The following is a 27,496-nucleotide window of genomic DNA, read 5'->3' as shown; positions in this document are numbered from 1 at the left end:
AATTTTGATATCCAGCTTAGCTGCTTCCATGTCTTGAGAAGGATAGCTTTTCCATTTGTTTTCCATGTTTTGGCCTGCTTTAAGTCCTGCTTCGTAGGCTTCCAAGGCGGCATTAATAAGCTCAAAAAATTTATCAACCAAAATGGATCCTCCAGATTTCATGGTTGTTTCCTTGATTTCACTTCCAGTTTCTTTCAACTTTTCCTGAATTAGTTTTTTTTCTTTCTCCTCGATTTCAACCCGTTGTTTTTGTTTTCTCATATCATATCTTTTGCTTCGACTTCTTTTGATCCTTTGAGAGGAAACTTTCGTATTTTCCGAATCATCAGAGGAGTTGTGTTTCTTTTTCTTGGCGTGGGCTCTAGTGATTACCTTGATTGGAACAATCGGTTCACTCTCTGATGAGCTACTAGGTATCACTTGGACTACGTTTACTACTGTTTCACCCTTGTTTAAAGGATTTTTAGGACAATCTTCCAGAAAGTGTCCTCCCCTTTTGCAACATTGTATGCAATAGGCTTCAATTGGTTTGAGGTTTTTGTTAGGCTCTGGATATTCAATTCTCCAATGATCATCTACACCACAGTTGTGACAGTTTCCTGTCCTTGGCTTAATCATGGGTCTTACCATGAGAGGTCTGACACCTTGATTAGCTACATAATACATTGGTGCAAGCTCTGGTGGAGCATAAGTCATGGTTTCTTCCATTGGTGGTGGATGTGAATTATACCAATCTCCTTCTACCATTGTTGTAGATGGACTAGGCTCCGCATAGGGTGTAACATGCACTAATGCTTGTTCATCTATGACTCCTTTGGAGTGCATGTACTTTACAGGCACTGCATTATGTCGTGAGTAAGGAGGTTGTTGACCCAACACAGGTTGAGGTCTTTCCTTAACCATTCGTGGTCTTTGAGTTTGGGCCATATTATGTTGATATCTGTACATGGGTTGTCCTTGTGGCCTCATAGGCACGTACTGAACATTCCCATCATACTCTGGTCTGAAGTAGCACTCGTGGGTCTCATGGTTGGTCCATTTACCCTCAATTACACACCATTTTTGTGGCCTAATTGGTTGTCCCTGTTAAGGTATCCCTTGTCCTGGTCCCCTCATAAGTGCTTTTTTCATGTTTTTCATCATGTCGTTCATCCTTTTGAGCATATCTTCTATGGCTGAAAGTGGTGCTGCAGCAACCGTTCCCACTTGTTCTGGTTTAATGGATACTATTTTCTTGCTTTGGTTATCCTTAGGGACATGATCTTCTTTGTTAAAAATATCATAATTGTCTCCTAAGTCAATAACATCTGACACACACTCTTCTAGGCTGTATGCTTTTTACTATAGAGTATAGCATGAAGTTCTTTGTTTAGAAGTCCCTCTAGAAATGAGGATACGAGTTGTTCTTTTGAAGGTATCTCTAGCCTTGGGCATCTGGCAATGTATTGTTTCATTTGAGTTTCACAATCCCTAACAAACTCACCATGTTTCTGTTTAAAGCTGTAGATTTGAGTTACTGTATTATGTTTGATCCCTATTTTGGAACAAGTAGCTACAAATCCTTGAGCTAATGTGTTCAAGTCTATGATTGACCTTTGTGGAATGTTTTGGAACCATGTCAATGCTTTTTTCTTCTAGTGTCATTCCAAACCCCTCGAATTGAGTATGGAAGTCGAATATACGTTCTGCTCTTAGCACTTGCTTAAAGATTGCTAAGTGGTCGTATGGATCCTCTGATCCATAGTATTTCCTGACCCATTTCTGAAAATTAGCTGGTCTGACATGTCTGTTTTGTTCAACTCTCGGTCTCATGGCCGTTGGTCCCATTCCGAGTCCGTCAAACCAATCTGTTGGAAATAGTGACTCATGTAGCCATGGACTGGCCTTAGTGTCACCCGGTTTTCTACTGATGAGGTGGTTTTTGGTTTCTTTACATTACTCTCAGATGATCTCTCACAGTGTTCATCTCTTGGAATTGTTTTTGGTCCTTGTTCCAATATCCAATCCCTTATGGAATACCCTTGGTATTTGGTTTGTTCTACCTCCTCAGGAGTCATCATAACAAAGTTGTTGTTATAACAATCCCTAAACAGGTAGGTTGGTAGGTCTGTTGATCCCTTATATTTGATCTTGAAGATATAGATAATCTTCATTACCGTTAGTTGTCCTGATTTGGCATGAAAAGTCCACAGAAGATCTTTTATATTTCTATCCTCCCAACAATAGACTCCGATCCTAGGATTATCCGTACTAAGACGTTTCAAAGGCTTCAAATCTACTTGATCGTATCGTTCGAATTCTAAAGTTGGTGGTACTTCTTTTGCTAACATATCTGGGATTATGGTGTTTACGTCTAACCCTATTTGTCTATCACATCAGGGTTTTTGACTTGTATATATTGAGTTCCATTTATGTCCATGTACATTTTTCCTTGTTTATTTGCCATAATCTCTTCTTCGAACTCAATACCATGGTCATCAATGCGAAGAGCATACTCCTCGTTAGGGTCCAAGTAAACCTGGGCTCCATGGCGATTAGTCTTATAGAAAGAGAGCATATGCTTATAGCGCATTGTCGTTCCAATTTCTGAGTGAGTCGAGTAAGAAGACATTTCAGATGTTGAATCTGAAAAAGTTTCTGAGACTTCTTCAAGGATTGTGTGCAAGGAATTGCCTTGATTCACACTGTCTTTGGTGGATACTCTACTGAAGGTTTCTCCGAGTATGTCCTAATTTCCTAGTACATGACCAGATCTAAGGTTCATATAGACTTATGAAGCCAAGGATAGAGTAATTACCTTTGGATTCACTTGTTGTCAATTTCCACTTTATTTGATTGCAACTTTCTATCAAGCTACCGATTCCTTGTCTGCAACTTGATTCATGTACAAATTTGATCAAGTTAACTATTTTTCTATAAAGACAGTAGAGTCTTTGCTAATTGTCGTGATTGGTCTATGTGTATCACTTCAATTCGAGCTTATGGCAGTCAGCAATTGACTTTCACATTAGATTTTAGCAAAAAATCAAAGGATTAATCTGCAACATAGAAATTGAGTGAACATATACCAATTTGGATCCGATTGAATCCAAAATTGCATGCCCGCCGATGGCTTTGTATTATGCTGGTCTAAAACTTTACAAGTTCAAAAGTCAAAACTGATGTCCCTGGGTAACAGTAGTAAAGAATCACGATTGTTTACTTTTGCTAGTTTTTTACACTTTTTGGCTTGGTTTGGCAAGTATACAACCTGTTCAAGTCCCTACACAAGTTTCAAGAAGTTTGGGCAAAATTTGATCAAGTTTATTAGTTGTTTTGTGTCCGCAGACTCTGATTTCAAGAATCTGGCTTAAGTCTCACTTTTGTGATCCAAATTTCACCAAAATTGATTTGTGGGGTGCACTCGATATGCTGACCTTGTGGTATACTCAAATTTACAAAGTTTTCATGTTTTGAAGCACATGTAAATAATTGCGATTATTTACTCCAGCTAAATATTTGCAAAATTTTGTCCTAACTCTGACACGGATCTGTTAAGAAACTTAAGTTGAGGTCACTAGCCAAGTTTCATCAAGTTTGGGTAATTTTTTGTCAAATGGTCATCAATTTTCTGTCCACGGACTAAATTTACAAATATGGTCACAATTTTCAATCTAGTGATCCAAATCTTACCAAATTTGGTTTGTGGGTTTATTAAAACATGGTAAAACTAGTGGTATGCTGACTTGGTCAAAAAAGTTGAAAAATGGGACAAATGTAACTAATCACAATTATTTACAAATTGGCAACTTTTTGCATCTTTTTGGTCAACTGAGCATGTACACTAGTTTATCACATCAATATAAGCCTATGAATCAAATTTCAACAAGTTTGGACAAATTTTTTCCAAAATTTACACTCAAAATTCAAAAAGTCAGTACAAACTTTAGTTTTTATCCAGTTTTTTACTAGTTTGGTGATCCAAATTTTTTGTGTCTTTACAAAAGTTGTTTGTACACATGCAATGAGTCAATGGCATGAACCTTGGTAAGATCTGAGCTAAAAGTTAATAGTCGCGATTATTAACTTCAGGCTTGAAATGAACACTTTTTTGCAATTTTTTCAAAGACACTCTTTACATGAGCTATTTTAAGCCTATGAATCAAGTCGGCCTAAAATGTCAAGAAAAAGTAAATAATGTGAGTTTTGGCCAACTCTTGAAATTTTTACCTCGAAGTGTCCTTGAGCTTACCAACTGGTTCAGACAACTTTTAAGCTTACTCTCCAGACAAATTGAGTGATTTCGAGTCTTTTCGTGCTATTTCTAGCTGTAGACCTGAAATTCTGCAACTTCCAATAACAACTCACAATGATTCTTTGAGAGAGAGCAATGTTCTGAATTTCACCTCGGATCCTACTTACCCTACTCCTAGATTCTCATGCAATGGAGTTGTGGAAAGTGTCCACAAACACTCATTTTCTTGTCTTTTATGGTTTTTTGAGGATGGATCTTAAGACTTGTCTCGTCTGCCAATCATCCTCAAAATCCTAATCTATTTCTACAATCCTACAATCCTAAAGGCACTCAACAAGTACCATCACTTCCAAGCTACCTCTACACAGCAAAAGACGACAATCTTAGGCTATGCGGTTTTTTGAAGAAAGTTTTGAACTCTAGGCGATCATAGATGAAGTTAAAGGATAACTTCACAAGATGCTCGTGTTTTTCCCTAGTTTAGGTCTCTTCGATCCCCGGCAGCGGTGCCAAATGTGGGACGCATGTCTAACCTCACGATCCTATTTTTATTGCAGTATTAGCGAGAACCACGATTAAATTTTTCCATGGGATGAAGCTGACTTGACTAGTGCATAGAGGCCACAAGAGGTTGCCAATAATCTCTCAGAAAACAACTAACAACTCGCATCTAACTCAAGCTACACTCAAGTGAGTGAAATCACCAAAAGCCAATCGCTCATCGACAAACAAATTACATCTGTTACAACATCAAATGACATCCAAATAAAATGAAACTTCTAGGACATGTTTATAAGACCTAAGCACAGATGATTATGGTCTCAAACCCCACTTTAGGTCAAGTTCCAAAATTGCAATTATTAACAAGAGTGGATTTTTGACCTAGTCGTTTTCGACCCAGGATGCATCTAAATGCTTAGCAATGATGCACCAATACCCTACCTATGCTGAGTTTTTTATTTGAAAGTGTAAAATTCCTAGTTATGATGAAATTAGGCCGCAGGTTGGCGACGCCCAAAGCTACAAATTACTGTGAACTGCTTACGTCAATGCGTAGAGCTCTTACCCGCGGTTGCAATGCAACAAACACGACTGCAATGTGACAACCAGGGAGGGAGTAGGAAGCGCGAGAAGGAGAGGAGTGAGCGTTATTAGCTCACGCTGTGTATTTCATTAGCCAAAAACTAAATAATAACTTACAAAAATTGTCTTTTATACCTTAGCCAAGGTTTTTTGGTGGTCAAACTAATAATCTGGGAGTTCTACCAAAGATGGGTAATGACATGTTGATACAATCTAGAAACTTGTAGCCCCGGCTCATTAATTACAGAGTTCGAAAATAGGAGTTACAATATTCCCGATTTATCAAAATAGTAAGTGTTTTACAATGAGAACTCCGAAAATGGTATCCGTGTTAGCTTGCTGCTATCAAGAATATAAGAGATTTCCCCCCAATCGATCATGCTGATTCTGCATGGAGATCTTGCTTTCTTTGATTAATGGTATGTAAAGATGAAGCCATGACTACGATATCGTCCATATATAAAGGAAGGATAAGGTAACCATCTCGTCCATTACAGGTATACATCGAGACATCAGTAATACAACAATGGAAACCAACCTGTTGCATGAAGCTATTAAAGCGAGCATTCCATTGATGTGGAATGCTCGCTAAACAGCTTCAAGCCATAAATAGATCATTGCAACTAACATACATAGTGAGGATGTTGAGAATCAACAAAATGTGGAGATTGGGACATATATATCTCTTCGTCAAGAAAACCATTAAGAAAGGCAGTCTCGACATCCATTTGATGAAGCTCCATGTCATATTTGGAGACATTTTCCATTAGAATACGGAAGGTGGATAGACCAAGAGTATGAGAGAATGTCTCGTGAAAGTCAATGCTAGGATTGAGAGAATCTACGTGCTAGAAGACAAGCTTTATGTTGTTGCACAGAGCCATCAGCATGATACTTCCTACATAGAAGCCACCAACACGACACAATAGACCGGTTTGGTGGACGTGGAACAAGTACCCAGGTTTTGTTTTGCATAAGTGAGCACATTTCACTCTCCATAGACGCATGCTAGAGAGGTGCCTCTGGGGAAGCAAGTGCCTCAGTAACAGAAATCGTGGCGTCATCCATGAACAAAGAGGGTTTTGTGTTCAAGTTTGTGGCTGAAGCATCAACTTCATGGTGAGAAAAAGTTGAATCATGCTAGTGGCTGGCAGCAGATAGAGCATTAGCTGGTGTTGTAGCATGCAAAATATCTGAAATTGATCGAAAACATGGAGTTATTTTAGGCTGAGTTTCAAAGTCTATCTTAGTTGGTCTTGAAGAAGAAGCATTGGGTGCATATGGGATAGCCTCTTGGGCTGAAGTTGCAGTATTGACATCAGACGGGGCTGACTCGACGGGTGGCTGTTTGATTTGACTGCCAACATCCACCATAGGAAATGTCTTTTGGGTATGTGTTTCATATTGTGGTATTGAAAAGCTCGCATTGTGTCCAAGAGAAAAGAGAAATTACATCTCTATGCTAATTTTTAAGATTGTTTGATGATGTTGGTATGGAGCAGGTCAATGAAGAGGGTCATAGAAAAACATGGGAATATCTCATTGTTTTCTAGGCTAGTCCCATGAGTTTTACTTCCTTGCTTCAAAGAATATTACACACTATTACAAGTGCAAATGGGTGATAGCATGAAAAGGTGATGTAAAAAGTAGTGTCCTTGACACTTCTTGTGTGGCACTTATGGATGGTGCTTTAGCACACTTTTTTTAGGTTCTTGTGAAGACTAATAATTTTAAGTTTTTTAAAACGTTTCCACCAACGACTTTAACAATTTCTTGGCTTTTGTTTGTCCATCTTCCTTTCATGCGTGCTGCTGTAGCTGAGCGCCTCTCTCTGGAGTCTGAGCTCTCTTTCTCTATCTTTGCTTACATGCCATGCAACAATCTACAACAATCTGCCTCCATAATCTGCCTCCATCTCTCAGGAGCCTTCTCTTGAAGCAAGGAAGCATGGCTTGTGTAGCCCTCTGCCTCATTAATGTCTACCTGGCTTGATGTAAGCCATTGACAGGTATTGGTGTGGCTGATCAGATGTGGCAGCAAGAAATTGAACAGCAGTTGCGCCTCTCTCTGAAGTCTGAGCTCTCTTTCTCTATCTCTGCTTACATGCCATGCAACAATCCGCCTCCATGCAACAACCTGCCTCCATCTCTGAGCCTTCTCTTGAAGCAAGCAATCATGGCTTGCATAGCCCTCTGCCTCAATGTCTAACTCCCCTTGTGGATTGCGTAGCCCTCTGCCTCAATGTCTAACTCCCCTTGATGTAAGCTATTTCAAGGACATATTATAGTTGACATGTATTGGTGTGGCTAGAGAGAATCAGCAAGGTATTTGTGTGGCTGATCAGATGTGGCAGCAAGAATTTGAACAACAGCATCCTTCTCTCTACTCTCAATGTGGATGGCAGCCCATGAATAGATGCATCAACAGGTTGGGAGAGGAAATTCAGAACCAACATGTTTGTGAGGGTGAGAATAGCTTGGAAGAGGAGGGGATGTTGCACCGGAGGCACTGGCAACCCCACATGAATACACGCACCAATAGGTTGGGAGAAGAAATTCAGCACCAGCCCATGTGTGTAGGTGTGAACAGTTTGGAAGAGGGGAGTGTGCACCAAAATCATTATCTACACAATTTGCAACTTGCAATGCATCCCACATCTACGGAGGCAGCAATTGGACACCAACAACATCCAAATGTGGATCACATTGGATGGCAGCCCAGGATGGCAGCCCATGATTGCAGACAATGAGTTTGGTTGCATTGAGCAAGCTTCAAATCCAATGTAGTGGTCTCACTCATCTAAAGATCATCTAGAAGACAATCCAATACATGATGGACTTCCCCCTCATGGCTGCACCGAGTACTCAACTTCAATTCTCCAAGAAGCCACACGTAGGATGCGACAATATTGGGCCATGAAAAAATGAGAGAGCTGTCAAAGGAAAAGAGAACGTGATGCATCATGCTTGTAAATGCCGGAAGATATGAGTACAATTTGCACGACAATGGTGCTTTGCTGGCAAGAAGCTACAAAAGGCATGAATTGTGAAGCTAAGAAAGCCAGCTTTTGATTGCTTTTAGAGAAGCTAGCTTTTCGATGGTTGCACCATGGAGTAGAGAAATCTATACTCTCCAACATAGAGGGTATAATCACTAAAGTCAAAGCATCCTTGTCTGAAGAGGAGCTGAAACTTAAAAGGGCTTTATGCATGATGCTGGTGAATAGCGAAGGGGATCCATCAAGGTCTATAAGCAATTCGGAGATGGCGAGGTTCACACGGCTGCATCGATGAAATTTTGCTGCAGCTAATGAATGATTAAAACAGGTTGAGGCGAGAGCATTTCCATTGCAATTATGCCGACGCCAACAACCTCAAAGCCGTTGCATCACACAAGAGATAAGAGACAATGTTTTTTCTTTTTAGCAAATGGAGATGCGAGTGTCACCAAACAAAAAGGATGTGTGCCGGAAACGTCTGGGACAAAAATCTTACATTAAGCATCCAATACATTTGTTTGACGAGTCATAGGTATGCTCTGAAAACGCTTGAATTATTTTGTTCTCTTGTATGCAATAGTATAGGTACCATGCATACATAGGTAGTATTACATCAAGTATAATGCTGTCTATCAAGCCCGAGAGGTGTGTAGGCTCCAAAAGGGAATCTTTTGGTATTTCTGGAAGACTAGCATTCATGAGGGGATTCAAGTACTACAAGTATACATAAAAGCAATCAAAGGTGCTTTGGGGCAAGTTGCATAGACTCTTCAATACTACCAAATTTTCTATATGTTACTTTGTAGGTGTATATTAGCTTGAAGATTACCTTGAGTACCTACATGTAGATGGTAGTGATACTTTCCTCTCACAGGGGTTGGTGCTCAAAAGCACCAATGTAAACTCATAAGTCCTATTTGCGTACTTTTGGATGACCAATGTACATTCAATGGAAGTTTAAAACAACCTTTGTGAACTCATAGGTCCTTTATAACCATGCATGTATACTATTAGGTCCTCTTAGGGTACTTGGAAGCTTCAAAGGTACCTTGAGATTAGGTAGAAGCTACCATGAGACCAAACATGTACTTCCAAAATACCAAATCTAGGTATAGGTACTTTAGAGGTAGTCTTTGTGGTTCTTATTAAAGTACCAATTGCAGGGGCTTAGGTACTTTGCATAAATTAATACTTCTTAAAGCTAGCATGAGACCAAACATGTACTTCCAAAATACCAAATCTAGGTATATAGGTACTTTAGAGGTAGTCTTTGTGGTGCTTATTAAAGTGCCAATTGCAGAGGCTTATGTACTTTGCAGAAATTGATACTTCTTAAAGTACCATTTACACTGTCTAAGGTACTTTATTACCTAATGAAAGGTCTAGGAAAGTACCATGTTAGGTAGAAAATTCAAGTTACAATGACTTTTACCTTGTTTTGACTACACGTTTTGATGAGATTTACTTTTCATTGGACAGGTGGAGCTCTATTGTGAGGTCCCCACCCCGTCGTCTCAGAAAACGGATCTGATGGTAAACCTAGTGGCCACTAGATCTATAGCGGAAGCAAACAAAGTGGTTTATGGTTCATCTAGCACGATCTCTCATCGCTACGTGAATCGAGTTCGAGCCTACTAGCATCGAGATCTAGTTCCACCTCACAAGGGAAGTGTGATTAACTTATCTAGCCATCCTAAGACCCACCTTCCAAGAGGAGAGAAGTCCCGAGTGCCTTTTTCCCCATGTTTCAGAGGCACGTACACTTGAAACTTTTCTGCTCTAGGGGCAATGAGTAATACTAGCATCAACTTATAGAACTATGGGAACGGAGAGTTCCCGACCAATCGGGACCACCCTTCTCATACGCATTGGCAACCCGAGCCAAGCCCCCACTTTCCACCTTATACTCACACTTTCATTGTTACCTAATTACTACCACACATGGTTGTTCATCACATAAGTTCCTTGTTTATTTTCCAATTCACAAGTTCTTTAATACAGCCCTTCAACCAGTATTGAAAATCGGCACCAAGACAGTAATTCTAGTAAAAATTCTACTCAAACTTATTCATTAAAATTCCAATGCTCTGGAGGTACAAAATCCCTCCTCCAGCGAGAGTTTACTCCTCTCGTTATCACCTAGTTGCCCATACAACTAGGTATGTCCACCGCTTAACCAGCAGACGTGGACATTCCCACCGTATAGAACGCAAGACGTGGGTTCCCACCGCTAACCAACAAACGTGGATTCAAGAGCCCTTAACCAGGAACTCTGCCTCCTGTGATCAGGAGGGGGTTCGGACTAGTATCAACATTGGAAATAGAAATGAACAGGACGAGCTAAATTTTCCCTAACAAACATACTTTCCTATCTCAAACAGTATATCAAACAATCATTCTTTCCTACTTGGAAATTAAAATATATTTCAATTCAAATGCCGTGATCTCTGTTGGATTTCTCCAACATGTTTAGGGATATGTTCTTTCCTAACTTATCGAATGCAATGTTAAGTTGAGCAAAACTTGAATTAAAAATGTGACCTACCTCCACAATTTCCTCGTCATTGCTCCGTGAGTTGGCCGGTACTTGATCAACCATGGGAGCCTTTCCCTTCCTATTCGTGTTGCTTGTCCCAGCCTCGCGGTCATGGGAACCACCGAAACGAGTTCCCTTTACCAGGGCCATATTATACTCACTACTTAAATTGACAACTTGGGAAAAGAGAGCTAATATTCGAGAGCACATACGACCAAAATGACGGATTAGTTTCAATAAGAAAACTCCTTTATACGAGAGGTTTGATTACTTCAAGACATAGAGATTTTTGATAGCCCCTTACTTGTTCTATGGGAATTGGCCCTAAGGTTAATTATTTGGCCTAGATAATTAAGAATTTCAGATTTCTACTTGATCTATTTACTAGAGATGAATTAGGCATGCTTAATCACTTCCTAATGCAAGTAGAGATTTGCAGATTTACTGCATGCATAGAGGAGAGGATTCCTTTTTCCTAGTGGATTAATTGTGGAATTAACTACACTAATTACACCTATTATTTGAACAAATTGAATCTAAACATAGCTATATAAACATTGTGTGGTAATAGAATGAAATAGACTAACCTTATCACATTGCTAGCTTGATTCTATCATTCATTAACTGTAATGACTTAGTGGATAATTCTCTAATTGCTAATCATACATTAATCTATGATTAGGAGAGGTTAATTGTTTGCATAATTGACAATTATAATTAAGAATGTACAATGGAATAATCATATAAAAATTTAGAGAGTGTCTAATGAGAAATTTAACTGTGATTATACATACTAGCAACTGAATTATGAGAACCATAGAAGGAATTATAACATAACGTGAAATTAGCTTTATGTTATCGTAGTTTGGGATGAATTTGAATCAATTTTCTGATCCAAAGGAGCTTCTTGTGGAGAGAATTGGGCAGCACTTCCGTCTTTGGCTCCTTCTCCAAAGGCTATGTGTGCCGGTAGCACCTCCCCAAGGTGTGTGTGTGTGTGTGTGTGTGTGCGTGTATACTGAATGTGTGTGTGAGCATATATGTGCTTGTGTGTGTGTGAGCATGCTCTTATATAGGCTTACAAGCTCAAAATTTCGAAATCACCTGCTATGCTGGTCTGGAGTCCACTCAAGCCTTGATGGGCGGGGTTACTTGCATGGGGTGCATGGGCTGCAAAGTGTCCCATTTGCTATTCTAACTCACTCACTCACTATCTCTCAAGCTGGGAAAGTAGACCATGAGCCCTGTCTGTGTGTGAGGGCGCCCTCTACTTGCCATATCAACTCAGCAGTGGCCTGGAGCCGGTTCCCACACAGCTCCCGAGCCCCGGTGCCTCCCCGAACAACCTTAGGAAAAATTGTTTTTAATCCTAGATGGGCAATTCTAATCAGATTTTGATGCCAAAACTTGCTATGATAAGCTAGAACTAAGGTGCATAATCCCGAGTACTTTCCATATTGAGCAACCCTCGCCGTTCGAAAATGCATTCTTTTCAAATTTGGGTTACGGGTGCAGTTTGTCGAGACGGTCAAAACTAGACGGGTCGGGCGACCAAAAACTTACTATTTTTGGAAAATTATTTATTTTGATTCACTTTTCAAAGATTTGTGATATTCTAAACATCATGGCACTAACAGAATTTGGAAAATTGCTAAAAATAGTAACTTTTTCCATTATGTTTATTCCAGGGTACAATGGTGTCTTTTTTGGTCGGGGTCAAAGACCTTACATCTATAGGCGATTCCAGATGCAGTATTCACACATCAAGATCTCTCTCAGATGTTTTGAGGGATTGAAGCCTTTGTTTGCTTGCAAGTTGAAGGATAGGTACACTTGCTGCTGTATTGCTCACATACAGATGATATACATCAAGGAAGCATTCAACCAGATGAGACAAAACAAGACAAGAGTGCACAGTGAAGTGTGTGGCTATAGTTGTGATATATGCTTCACAGACAAGGTCCTAGGAAAGTGTGGAGCTGCTACGTAGACGCACAGTAGCATCAACAACCTGGCTAAGATGGTATTATGTCCAAAGCCAAGTGAGTCTATGTTTCATAAACTGTCTTGCTTGATGGGAGAATGTGATCAATGTGGATCAAAGTGGTTAGTGCTCTGTCCAAGAGAAAAACTAAAAATGCATTCCAGATTTCAGTAAAGGTGTTTGAAGACGTTGCGTCATCCCATCAAGAAGGCAAGAAGCGCAAGGATCTACTGGTCAAGGAGATGGGATGCAAGGACTTTACATCCTTCCTTGAAAATCATCTAACCATCTACATCAAACACAATTTTATTGCCAAGTGGCAATCTCAACAATTCAGAGACTGCATTCAAAGGTTTCCTAGAGATGTGGTAGTCTCTGTTATAGACTTTGCTGAAAATTACTCTTTGAAGGAGCAAAATGAGATCCAATCAATGCATTGGTACTCTTCACAAGTCACCATCTTGGTGCACATCACTTATGTTCGGGACGAGGCTGACAGGTTCTTAAAATATATACATTTTTACATATCTAATGACAAAGAGCATGACACATTGTTTGTACATCATTGTATGCAAGTTCGTAGTGTGTGGCTACAGGAGCAAGGTTTTAACTTCTTGAAGCGGCACTGGGTCTAGTCAGACAGATGTTGCTCAATTCGAGACATCTAGACCATTTTTCTTTGTGTCAAGGTATGCTAGATTCCTTTGACTCTTAAACAAGTGTGCGAGTTTTGTGTTCTTGCCTAGTCTTTGAGACGTGTGATTGATCTAGGTACTACTCTTTGACTGGCATTGAGATACTATGGAGTTTCTTTGCATCGGGCCATGGCAAAGGAGAGCATGATGGGGCTGGTGCTATCGTCAAAAGGGCTCTAACACATGAGCAATTAAAACCTGATGCTTGGCACATGAAGTGTGCCAAGGATATGGTCAATTTATTGAAACATAAATTTCATGATGGAAACACCCAATCAGAGGTGACTCGAATTTTTTGGGATGTCAAAGCGGCTGATGTACCTAGGGAGAGGAAATGAAATTGCAAGCGAGTGGAAAAGTCACGCTCATTGCATTGTGTGAATGCACACTCTAGGAATGACAAGTGTGCACTACGCTACAGAGCTCTCTCATGTTTTTGTTTGTTTTGTATGTCACAACGCTGGAGGCGATGCCTTAACAACACACACGTCGAGAACTGGAAGTACATCAGCATCGAACCCTTGGATGGCAGTGATGGAGAAATCAATCAATCAAGTGACGACAAAGGATCAGATTTTCCTATGTATGGTGGACATCACGATGCAATCAGTGACGCTCTGCGTGTAGGTGACAACTTTTCCACAAATGCGAATGAAGATGGAGTAGACTTCTACCTCTTGAGGTGCTCAAAGGAGAAATATAAAACAACACGAGCGCTAAGAGATTCTTGGGACAATTGCATTTTTCCAAATTCATATCTATCTGGTTGAGGGATACTACTATGATCTAGTTGATGGTACTGAGGATGTTTATTACATCCCTCCCGAATAGCCAAAAGTGTTGTTGGCATCGCACTTGGTTCGATCCATCAAGATACCCTTGGAACCCTTACATGGTGAGCCACATAAGTTCATATTATCTGCAAAAGTTTATGAAAATGTGTACAACAGCATGCCAATGGTCTTATAGGTCTTTCTATATTGGAGCGTGATAAACAGTTGTTTTGCTGCAATTACTGTTCGTTGTATTTGAGTCCTCCAAATAGACATAATCACAAATGTAGCCTCCTGATTCTTACTTTTATCTTTTTGCAACATATCATTAACTTTGGTACTTTAAGTACTATAGTTCAGGTTTCAAGCACTTTACTGCTTGTTCAGGTACTTATAGGGGGTATCTAGGTAGTCTTAAAGTACTAATCACAGGTTCTAAGTGCATGTTCTTCATTGTAGAAGTGTGCAGATTAGGTATTTTAAGTATCATGAATGCACCATATCTGTAAATTTGGTACTCTAAGTACCATTGCTAGTAGTCTCCCAGCATAGTCACATGTATTTGTCTGAACATAGTGTACCATTGTGGGTGGTTACACAGTCCCTTTTTAAAATACCTGTTTGCACATTGGGTACACCAAGTACCATGGTTGGTACTTGTAGTGCTACTTTCCAGTGGTAGAATGCTAAAACAACATGATTGTAATGACAAGAGGCCTCCAATCTTGAAACATAGCATGGTAGTAGAAGCCTTCATTTGCTTGTCTCATACACTAGCCACATCCACAACCAACCACACACTACCCACAAAATAAATTGAGTCCAAAACGACAAGGGTGACATAATGGAATAATCATAGATTCAATTTTCGTGTTGCCGACTAGTTACATGTTAGGCAGTCTGAATGTTGCCAAAAAAAAACATCCCCTATGGGAAGTAGGCATATACATGGCTTTGTGGAGAGTGTTAGCTTACAAATAGGTAGATGTAATGACAAGTCTGCTTATACAAGGGGTTGCTACAAAACTTGGCTTCACAAAATTACATAAGTTCTTTACAAATACACCACTACATGACAATGTAGAGACACTAGCGCTTAAAGAGAATTGGCATCAATTGTGGCCCTTTCAAGTATTGTTCATAACTGGTCATCTTTCCACCATGCCAAAGTGCAGCGTCATCCTCTGATGTAGGCTTCAAATTATTGAAGGTCACAGCTTTGCTGACCGATCTGTAGCATCACGCCATTTCACAAGAGCCTCCTTCATGACCCTGGACAAGAAGTCACTATGCCACTCCTCTAGGCTAGGTACAATGATGTAGGAACCGGGAGGATTATAATGGCATTTATAAAAGCTGTTGTCAATCAATAGCACATTGCTCGCATCGTATCGTCGAACCACCTTCAGAAAATTTTTCAAAATTCTTGAAAAAACTGGTTTTCCACCTGCCATGGATAATGTGGCTACATTACATAGCTGTTGTCCTGACCATCCATTGAAGTAGTCACAAATCCCATCAAAACCTGTAGAGACTATTCTGTCCACTCTTTCCAGCATTTCTAAACTCTAGATGTAAATATTTGCTCAGCCCACAACCCAAGCTAAGAACTGTTTTGCATCCTTGGGAACGAAGAGGTACCTGAAAACTACAACAATTCTTGCTCGGTGGGCATGCATAAATCATACATATAGCAAAAATTCTGAGAAAGGCTCAATCAACCTGTCCCTCGACTCTTGGATGAGGTCGAATGTAGTAGTTTCCAGATCAAGAGGGTCAGATTTAAACCATGAAGCGTAGAGAACACCATTAAGATCAAACACTAATGCTGGTCGTGTAGGGTTATCGAATGGAAATAATGTGATTGTGCTGGGAACATAGGGTGGTAGATCTCTGATGATTATTATTTCCTCGACGGGCAGTTTGAGAGTCCCCTTTTCTTTTGGTATCTCTGTAAAAGACATGGTTGCAAATTGAAAAGAAATAGACTAAGCACCGATCGAACACTGTACAAACGTGACCGTTGCAATAAAGCAAAAAAGACAATTGGAGTCCAACATAAAATTCTCATTTGTATTCCAAAAGCAAGAATCAAAGATTCTTGACATTACAAGAGAGTGAAGACACTAAGTGACAAATGTCACAGTTTCTTGCAAACACGAGGCTTTAGGGAGTGGGAAATACTACTGGGATGTCGGAGGGGAGTACTTCTCATGGGGGACTTCTTCGGGGGAGGCAGTGACTCCAGAACTTCCTTGCTCATCGCTTTTCCATCTCCACCTGAAACCAAGACCCACTCGACTTACACGCAGTTGAGCATGAACATAAGTTACAGAAATGACAATATCAATGAGCTTGAGCCTAAAAACTTCCTCTATGTGCTAAGATTCTTTTCTTGAACAATTCATGCGTAAAGGAGGTCTCACCATCATTCCCATCCTTTGCTTTGTTAGAATGTTGCTTTGAAAGGGTGATATCTGCTGCTCGTGCCTTTTTGGACTGTCCAGCTGCACCATAAAGGGGGGACAATAAAAATCATTCAATGCCTATAGGGATCCAAGTCCTATGGCAAAAACAACTTACCATCATCATGTTTCTTTTGCTTCTTTGAGTTCTTCACCATATCACTAAGTAAGACATGGGAATTTGGATGTGCATCACCGTGAACCATTTTTTGCACGGCTTCCACTCCCTCTTGCGCTACAACATCCGTCAAAGTAACATCAACATCTTCCATTGGTTCAGTTACCTTTTGTTTTGGTTCACCTTCTGTCTGTTCAGAGGGCTCCACCTTAACAGCTAGGGTCTTGGCACCTGCCACATGCAAGCCTTCCTCGCCAGCCAGAGTTTTGTCACCTACCAAAGATGAGCCTTCCCTACCAGCTGGAGTTGACTGATCAACAGAATGCATGTTTGTATCCACAATGGGGGCGTCGGGAGTTGCATCAACATTTTGTATTGGCACCTCAGCTGATAATGTTGTTGCATAAGGCATATGACTAGAACCTACCACTACACCACAAAAGTGTGCAAAATAAGTTAAAAGCATTCTTAACAAACTCTAGTAATCAAGGCAGACATGGAGAATAAAAAACCAACCATTATGCACAAGCATTGACTTTTTCGATTCCGGAACACTCTACTTACAGGAGGGGTTGGCACATACTTTCTCTGACACAGCCCATCAAGCAAAACACAAAGCATGGTATGTATCACCACATGCTAGTGTATACACACACACACACACACACACACGATGTCGTAACCCACAAACCCTAAACCACATGCAACACAAGCTCTTGGAACAGTCACTTTGGCCTGTAGTTGACTCCCATGCTCGCCAGTTGTGGGACATAGCAACATTGAATCACCTCTCTTCACTTGCACTAGCAAGCTCTCACAAAATTTGACTTGAGCAACACATGTAGCTTCTGATGCTACCAGGTCAAGCAGTTCTTTCTGCACGACAAAGGGGAAGTAAATATTAATCCATCTATCCAAGATTAAAGGAACTATCATGATTACTTATACATATAGTACCAAGGAATAGCAAGGGTATGTTGAAACCATCAATTGCAAGTATTGTCAAAAAAGTAGTAAGGATACACTGTAGGGACTTATGACAGTACCAAGGATAGGCTCAGAGTACCAATAAAAAGAACTTACCATTGAAGGTACTTTGCAAAAAAGTAATAGGTACTTTCACAATGTACAAACACATGCATGGTCCTTTGCAAAAGAGGCAAATATGTACTTTTACAATGTACAAACACATGCATGGTACTTTGGAAAAAAGGCATATGTACTTTCACAATGTACAAAAACATGCATGGTACTTTGGAAAAAGGCATATGTACTTTCACAATGTACAACCACATGCATGGTACTTTGGAAACAAGAAATATGTACTTTGAAAGATAAATGCATATGATTTATCAATAAAACTATGACAAGTAGTTTAAAATCTACCAAGTAATACAACATTATGTACAAAGAACCTATGTGGAACTCATGGAACTTGGAAAAAAGGAATAGGTACTTTGACAGTGTACAAACACATGCATGGTGCTTTGCAAAAAGGCATATATGTACTTTCACAATGTATAGACACATGTACTTTGGAAAAAGGCATATGTAATTTCACAATGTACAAACACATGCATGGTACTTTGAAAAAGATGCATATGTACTTTGGGCCCAAGAAATATATACTTTGAAAGATAAATCCATATGATTTCTTAAATAAACCTATGACACGTACTGTAAATTCTACCAAGTAATACAACAATATGTACAAGTGCCTATGTGGTACTCATGGTTGCACCTTCAATTTGAACTACCATACAAAAAGCTTCCGTATTAATTAGCTCCAAAAAGTACCTTAAATCATAGTCACATACATGGACTTTGTGATTTCCACCAGTATCCCTCAGCTTTGTGAAGCAGTGGACAATAAACTTCCATTGGTGCTTACAAAAAGTACCATGATCTATTCAATCATTGTCAAATGGTAAATTTTCAGAGCATGACCTATTTGCTACCGCACCTAAGATCTACAAAGCACCAATAATGTCTCATTGGGTACTACAAAAAGTACCATGGTGTATATTATCGCATTCACGCGGTGAAATTTGACATTTCTACCTCGTTTCTACCATCCCTAAGCTTGAGTGAAACATCTATAAGTATCCATTGGTACTTATATAAAGTACCATGTCATATTTAACCCTTGTGAAATGGTGGAGTTTAAGTAGTTCTATCTACTTACAGTGCCTTGTTAAGTACCAATAAGACTCCATTGGCACTTATAGAAAGTGCCATGTGAAACACAATCCCAATCAAGTGGTGAATATTGAGAGTTGATCTTGTCAACATGGTACTTACACTATCCTTTAAAATACCTATGGTGCTTAGACATAATGTAAAACCTAAATACAAGGTTTACTTTTAATACACAATGTATCAGTCTTGACGCGTACCTCTATACGATCAACATCGGCTCTAATCTGGGAGTGGCTTGCATCATCCCCAAGGGCGGTCAACGCACTTGAGAGAGCAACGATATTTGCATCAATCACCAGAACTTTAGAATGAAAGGCACCACATGCTCCCTTCATGCTGTCCTGTAGTGTTTGCAGCTCACTCAATTGCCCTTGAAGCACGGCTGCAGTTGACGATGTTCCCTTTATCTTCCACATGCTTTGGCTTTTCTCTTGTAGTTGGACTGGGCTGCACCTAGCGTGCTTTTCACACACTCTAGTTCTGTCTTTCTCTTGTAGTTGGGCTGCACCTAGTGTGCTTTTCACACACTCTAGTTCTGTCTTTCTTGAAATCAACATTTGCTCCACTTCTGCTCTGGAGGTTAACAAATCTGCAATTCAGATTAGACTGAGGGCCCAAACTGCAAGAAATAGAGCCTTTCCCTGTCATCCCCCCATGGTCAATGAGAGACTTCAGAGTGGACTGTGTGGTCTGAGTCACCTGCTCACTGTCCTCATTGCAATCTACCCAATTCTTGAGCTTTTTTCCATCCCGCCCGGGGAGCTTCTTTCAATAGTCTAGGACCTGCTCACCAAAAAAAGCCCATGCAACTTTCTGCTTACCCTTTGGACTCTGCGTGGTAGCTCGACATCTCTCATATACAAAAAGGGTTGAAAACTTGTGCGTGATTTCTTTGTTGGTTGGCATGGATTGATACACTTTGTGAAACAATAACTTGCATTCTTCTGCATATTCTGGCCACACTTGATGTGCCAAGAAGAGCGTGACACCTTTCTCCCTTTTCTTTGTGTAGACTGACAGCCAATCCTCATCTATCACATCCTCATCAGACAAATGCTGGTATAGCTTGCCTTCCAAACTCAAACCGTACTCCTCATGTAGGTCATGTCGTGTAAAGAAGAATCTGGTCTGCTTGGGATGTTGCACCTTCCGAGATGCTACCATTGGATTAGAAAAACAACAAACGTGCATGTAAAACTATGCATTCAATAGTACCACTTATGAAGTGTGGACATGGCCAACAACCAGGCACAACTTTTACCACAAAGTACTATCATGACGGGGTGAGCCATTTATGAGAAGGAAACGGGTGATTACCATTGCTCTTATCAAAGACATGAGAGGTTTCCTTTGACGACATACTTGCCCCACTCTTGGGCTTGCTGCTGCTAGAATACAAGCTGGCGGACGACACCTCAACAGTCAATTTGTTTGGTAAGGTGCACTTTCGTGGGGGCGTCTTCATTTTTGGTGCACCCATTAAAAAACATAAAATCTTCAAAAATATATGCAACACCATTCAAGAGAGAAAGACAGAGAGAGAGAGAGAGAGAGAGAGAGAGAGAGAGAGAGAGAGAGAGAGAGAGAGAGAGAGAGAGAGAGAGAGAGAGAGAGAGAGAGAGAGAGAATTGTTGCTTGGCAACTGCCCAATGCTGGGCCATATTTCCTTGTGTGTGTGTGAAATGTTGCTTGATGGCTGCCTAGGTTTCTATGCGCATGCCTCTCTCCATCCCTGTGTGTGTGTGTGTGTGTGTTTGAGAGAGAGATGCTGCTTGTCAGCTGCAAAAATGCTGCGTCATGTATTTGCAAATCATGCTCTCTCTCTCTCTCTCTCTCTCTCTCTCTCTCTCTCTCTCTCTCTCTCTCTCTCTCTCTCTGTGAGCACGAATCCCTCTACGCATTGATGTAAAGACATAATTTGTTTGTGTAATGGAAGGCTTTGCTGTAACAGCATCTCAAAACTGAAAAAACTGTCAAAACTTTTTGTTTTTGATGCCGACTTGAAGGCAATGTCAGACAAAACTCACAAGGGTGGAAAATACACACTTGCCATGGAGAATGATGCAAAATCTCCAAGGAATTTGGATGCTAATCCAACCACATCGTCTATAGCAACGGAAGCAATGATCATGGCTTACTTGATCTCATTACAAGAAACCGTCAACAAGCAAGGTGAAGAGTTGCGCACACTTGCAATGGAGAATGGCACTTTAAGAGTTCTCGTTGTGGAGAATGAGCACCTCAAGAAGGTTCTTGAAATGCAAACAACACGCTTGATGCATCTTGAGAATTAAGTTCAAGAATTTAAATGCTCTCTTGTTGATATGAATGTATTGAAAGAGCGCTTGAGCAAAGTTGAGAGTGATCATGTGTTGAAAGAGGAAACAATAGATACAATACGACATGATGTATGTGAGATGAGAAATGCATCCAAATCATGGATAGATATATGTAAGGATAATGTGGTTTCTACATCTCCTATCACGCAATCCATTGTCCAAGCAAAGAATGTAGAGAATGTGGACACTCAAGAATTGCAAGAACGACAAAAACGCTCAAAGAACATCGTCATTTGTGGAATCAAGGAGGAAAGCATGGAAACACCCCAATCTCTTGCGGTTTCTATTGAAGATTTTTTTGCTACACACTTTGGCATGTCAGGAATCATGGATTATGGTGCACATCAAGTTGGAAAACAAGGAGTCCCTCGCTCGGGAGAAAGACCTATTGTATGTACCATGGCTGATGAGGTAAAGAGAAAGATCATCCTTGACAATGGTTGGATCTACCTCAAAGGAACGGGTTGTAATGTATATGAAGATCGCACTCTTATGCAACAAAATGTACGTCGCAAAGCATATGAGGAAAGAAGCAAGAAGGTTAAGGTATCATCTCAAGAAGAAAAGCCACTTGAGGAGGATGCAAGTCCACGCAACAAATAGGGACACATGATCTATGAGACCAACCAACGCTTGCGAATAAGCTTTTGGAATTGTAACGGGTATCCATGGAATGCAGGAATTGGCATTGATGAGCTTACCAATGACTCCGATGTGATACTTCTTGTTGAAACATGGGAGCATGATGCGCAACGAATTCTTGGATTTGACAAATACGATGTGCATTCTTTGATGTGGGCCAAAAATGCAAAGCAACGAAGAGGCCAAGGAGGTGTAGCATGTATGACCAAAAAGAGTTTGAAATATGTTTCCATCGTCAAAGAAGATAAGTATAAATGCTACTTATGGCTGACAATCACCCCACCAAATGGTGAAGTCATGTCTGTGGTTGGTTGCTACATTCCGCACTATGACTCCAACTTTTATGCTCGCTTGAATATGGATAGAGATCAGCCTTTTGTTGAACTAGAGGAAGACATTGCTCATTACAAGGATCAAGGTGAAGTCATTGTTTTTGGAGACATGAATGCTCGCACAAATATGTTACAACACAACACACAACAAGTTGACATGCCGCATGTCTCAAGAAGAATGGATGACTCATACATGTATAATCGAAGTTCTAATGATGCAAAAGAACTGGATCTCTATGGAAAGTCACTTCTACATGTGTGCAATAGTACCGGAATGCTCATTGCAAATGGTGTATCTCTATGGCAAGGCACCAACGACTTTACATGTAGAAACCACAATGGTGATAGCGTGATTGACTATATGTTGTTCTCGGAAGCCACTCTAGAATGCATACAAAGCTTTACACTTGGTGAATGAAATCCGAAATCGGATCATAGGATGTTATGTATTGACCTCAAGTGTGGTAAATGGCCCGAGCATGTAGCCTCAAATCATGATGTGAATCATTTGTACCTATGTCTAGACTTCAAACGAGCACTTATATATGCTAATATGGTGGACCAAATGTTAAGCATGATAGAGCATCAAGAGAGCCCAACATTAGAATGCAAGTGGAAAGGTTTCAAAGAGGTAATTTTCTCTTGTGCGAAGGAATGCTTTTCGGTGAAGCACATGTCTTGCAAAAGGTCTAAGAAGGGTAGCACCAAGAAGAAATGGTTTGACATGGAATTTAGTCAAGACCGAAAACACTTGCTAAGATTGGATGCAATCAAAGACAAGGAAGTTTACTTGGAATGTTCACACACATACAAAGCACTTGTTCAAAAGAAGAGGAGAAGGTGGGAAGTCAAAGAAAAACTTCTTTTAGCGCAAGAGAAAGCACATGAATGTGGAAAGTTTTGGAAAAATCTAAAAGGCAAGCGTGTTGAGAGCTTTGGTGACTTGACTCTTGAGGATATGTATATTCATTGCAAGAACCTCTATGAGCAACCCAATGTTGATAAGATGGAGTGTTGTAGCTCCCTTCCATTTGTGTCTCCCTTCTTTACCATTGAAGATGTATGCCGCGTGCTTGAGAAACTTGCTACTCACAAGGCAGGTGACCTTCAAGGTGTCAAGGTTGAAATGATTAAATGGACAAGCAAAAAAACATGATATTGGATATCCAATATGTTTAACCTTGCACTTTAGTATGGCATGCCTCATGATTGGAGTGCAAATTGGATCAAACCTTTGCACAAAGGAGGAGATGTAAACAATGTGAACAACTATCGCACTATAATGGTTGGTTCTATGATGGAAAAGTTATTTCGATGTATCATGGAGATGAAGATAAGTGAATGGGCTGAAAATAATGGCGAACGTGCGCTTGGCCAAGCAGGTTTTTGAAAGCATCATAGCACTATTGATCACCTTGTCACTCTTCGAGTTCTTATGGAAGCTTCTCGATTGAAAGGAAAAAAGTTGTATTGTTGCTTTGGTAGATTTCAAGAAATCTTTTGACGTGGTACCGTGAGGAAATTTTTCGAGACGTATGCAAAGCCTTCAAGTGCCAAGAGAATTTATGCATACAGTCTTTCGCATCTACCAAAAAGTTATATGTCGATTACGTATGGGGATGGAATTTCACAATTTTTTGCAAGCACCATTGGTGTCAAACAAGGATGCCCACTTTCCCCAACCCTCTCTGGGCCACTCATTGATGAATTGGAATGCATGGTTCTTGATTTTATGCAGCAAGAAGGCATAGAAGAGGTTAAGATCGGAAATGCGGTGATCATGATTTTGCTTTATGCCGATGATGTAGTGCTCTTGGCACATACCTTAGAAGATGCACAAAAGCTTATGAGTGTCTTGGAACGCTTTTGCCTACATAGTGGGCTGATCGTGAATGGATCCAAAACAAAGGTTATGCTTGTAAAGACCCTCAATGACAAAAATCCATGCATTGTATACAACAATGAGCAACTTGAAGTGACTTCAAGTGCCTTGGCCTTGAGGTTCCATCCAATCATAAATGGAAGGATTGTGCAATGCGCCACTTGGAAGCTGGAAAGAGGGATTATTATGCATTTGAGAACATGTGCAATGCTAGAGAGATCAAGTGTTGGGATCTCAAAAAGTACCTCTTTGACACATTGGTGACACCACTGCTTCTTTATGGAGTGGAGGTGTGGGGTGAAAGCATCGGGAAGTCTACTTGGAAAGAGTTTGAGAATGTCCAAAATCGTTTTCTCACCAAATTTCTCCAAGTCAAGACACAAACACCCTACACGCTCTTACTTCTTGAGTCCCGATCACTTCCCATTGAGGTCTTGGGCATGCAAAGGGTTGTGGAGTACATGCGTAAGACAAAACGTAGCCCTTTGCATCGACTTCCTAGAATTGCCTATGAAGCAAGTCAAAAGGTTCAAAAGACATGCAAGAGCAAAATACTAGATTCAGGGTGGATGCTTGACATCAAGAAATGGTTTGGAAGATGGGATGCATGTCACTTGGTCAAGGATGCGTCGATTGACTCCCAAGTTAATGAGGCCTTCTTACAATGCCAATGTATCACGGCTTGGGAGAAATCCGGAGGTTCTCGCTTCAGCCATTACACCACACATGTTGCCCCAAACTACAAATCTCTCTTCTTCTCCGAACAAAGGAACCGAACCCATCCCTACATCCTTGAGCCCATCCTGTTGAGTGCGATCCGCACCATTGCCTCCATTCGTCTTAGCTGCCATTCTCTACACTGCAAGACAGGACGTTGGGGCACTGGCGAGGAGTGTCATCGACTTTGCACCTTATGCCCTCGTCAAGTGCGAGAGAGTGAGTACCACACACTACTTGAGTGCTCATCTTTTGACCACATTAGGTCCTCTTTCCCCATATATTCAGCCATGAGCTCTCCCTACATACCTTCCTCTCCCAACCACGATGTGGACTCTCTATTGCGATGCTCATTTCAGCCATTTTTGAGCATCGAGAGTCACTTATGACCTCCACTCACACCAAATGACATGTTCATTTGGTCCCATAGGTCATATTTGACCTCCAAGGATGATAATAGAACTCTCTCTCTCTCTCTCTCTCTCTCTCTCTCTCTCTCTCTCTCTCTCTCTCTCTCTCTCTCTCTCTCTCTCTCTCTCTCTCTCTCTCTCTCTCTCTCTCACACACACACACACACACACACACACACACACATGCACAAAGAAACCTGGGCAGCCATCAAGCAGCATCTCTCTCTCTCTCTCTCTCTCTCTCTCTCTCTCTCTCTCTCACACACACACACACACACACACACACACACACACACACACACACTCCTGACCAGCCTTGAGTAGTAGATGGCTTGCATGTTGGATGAAGGAGATCGTGGCAGTGTCGCACAACAGAGAGTAGCACTGAATTTTCTCCAACAAGTCGTACAAAGCTCATAGGCCTCTATGCATGGAAGACTCATTGACGGCCACTGGACTTCCCAAGTGCCAGTATGCTTGCATTTCAAAAAATGATGAATTCTTGAAATGAACCTCCCAAATCTTAGTACACTTTATCAAGTTAATCTAGACCCTCACCCAACGTGAAAGTACCAAAGTGATCCACAATTTTTTCCTCAAAAACTAACCACCTTTTTATGCTATCACCCAAATGGCAAGCTCAATAATTCAAGGAGTGTTTGGACAAGCTTTTGGACAATGTAGTGGTGTCAATAGTGGATTTTGTAGAGAATTACTCCTTCAAGGTGCAGAATGAGATTTGGTAAATGCATTGGTATTCAACATAACTCACAATCTGTACTTACATGATGCACTAGGTGCCATTCAAAAGATGATCCATTTCTACATCTCCGATGACAAGATGCATGACACTTTGTTTGTGCAACACTATTTTATTTTGCAGAATGAGTGGATGAAAGGTAAAGGCTATAGTGTCAAGTGACACCAGGTTTGGTGTGATGGTGAGAATTCACAGTTCAAAGCAAGGCATCCATTCTATTTTGCTACCCAATACTTCAATATGATTCCTATGAATATGATGCCTAGATGCTTTGTATTAGGTCATGGGAAGGGCAAATACAATGGGGTTGGTGCAGTGCTCAGTAGAGATCTCACACATGATAAATTGACACTGGATGAATGGGTTTTGCATAATGATTTGAGTGTTGTTTATATTGGAATTCTTCCCTCAAGAAATAGTGTTCAGTGACATGGCAAGAGAGTAGATCATATATTCTAAGAGTTCAAACTTGGTGATTTAGATAGAGAGATAGAGTAGGATTGCATGTGCATCAAAGGGTCTTGATCCCTTCATTGTGTCAATTTCTAAAATGAATTAGATACGTACACACTAAGGTGTAGACCATTGTCTTGCATTTACCATGCATGCATCCAAGGCCAATGGACGAGATGTGTGAGCAAAGACTACGTGGAGGGGTGGGAGTAGACCACTAAGGTGTTGACCACTATCTTGTTTTTACCATGCATGCATCAAAGGCCAATGGAAGAGATGTGTGAGAAAATACGTACACCTTGGCCACGTGAATCAAAGCAAAAGCAAGCAAGAAAACCTCTACATCCTATCATGGGTAGTATATAATGTTTTCATCTTGAGGTAGTTTTGAAAAGTAGAGCATGGACATATCTGGGGGTAGCCTAGAGTGGACCTTAAATAATGGCAAAATGGAAAATCCACATAGCCAGATTCTCCCTCTGATATTTTTCGTCTTTTCTAACAAGCAAGTGCTTATCATGCATGCAAAAAAGAACTTTGTTGAAGTCAATAATGGTTGCTAGTGCATTGTGGTTTATCATGGCACTCCATAGGCTCTACACCATCACTAGTTGGTTGGGGCTTTGAGTCAACCACTTTATTTCTAGCTACACAACATATAAGATGTTCAAAACATAAAAAATAACACATTTCATAGAAGCTAAGACAAAAGACTTATAAATCATGGTGTCGGCAAAAATTAAGATAGCATGCTCAATTTTTGAGGAGATGTCTGTTAGTACTCCACATTGAGGTCTTGGGGGCACCATCTTTCATCCACCTTTATCTCTTTTTTTGCATCTCTACTCTACAAAAAATTGTAGGGCCGCTTCCACA

General features: G+C 40.5%; 1 pseudogene; it reads left to right on the top strand.

Annotated features, from left to right (window-relative positions):
* Positions 1-12,709: 12,709 nt before the first annotated feature.
* On the top strand, positions 12,710-18,520 carry LOC147430243 (uncharacterized; annotated as a pseudogene).
* The last annotated feature ends 8,976 nt before the right edge of the window (positions 18,521-27,496 follow it).

This window comes from Adiantum capillus-veneris, chromosome 22 (genome assembly GCF_014529385.1).
Source record: "Adiantum capillus-veneris isolate H3 chromosome 22, ASM1452938v2, whole genome shotgun sequence".
NCBI classification, from domain to species: domain Eukaryota; kingdom Viridiplantae; phylum Streptophyta; class Polypodiopsida; order Polypodiales; family Pteridaceae; genus Adiantum; species Adiantum capillus-veneris.
Note: the sequence above shows the minus strand (reverse complement) of the source record. Positions and strands in the feature narration are given on the sequence as shown.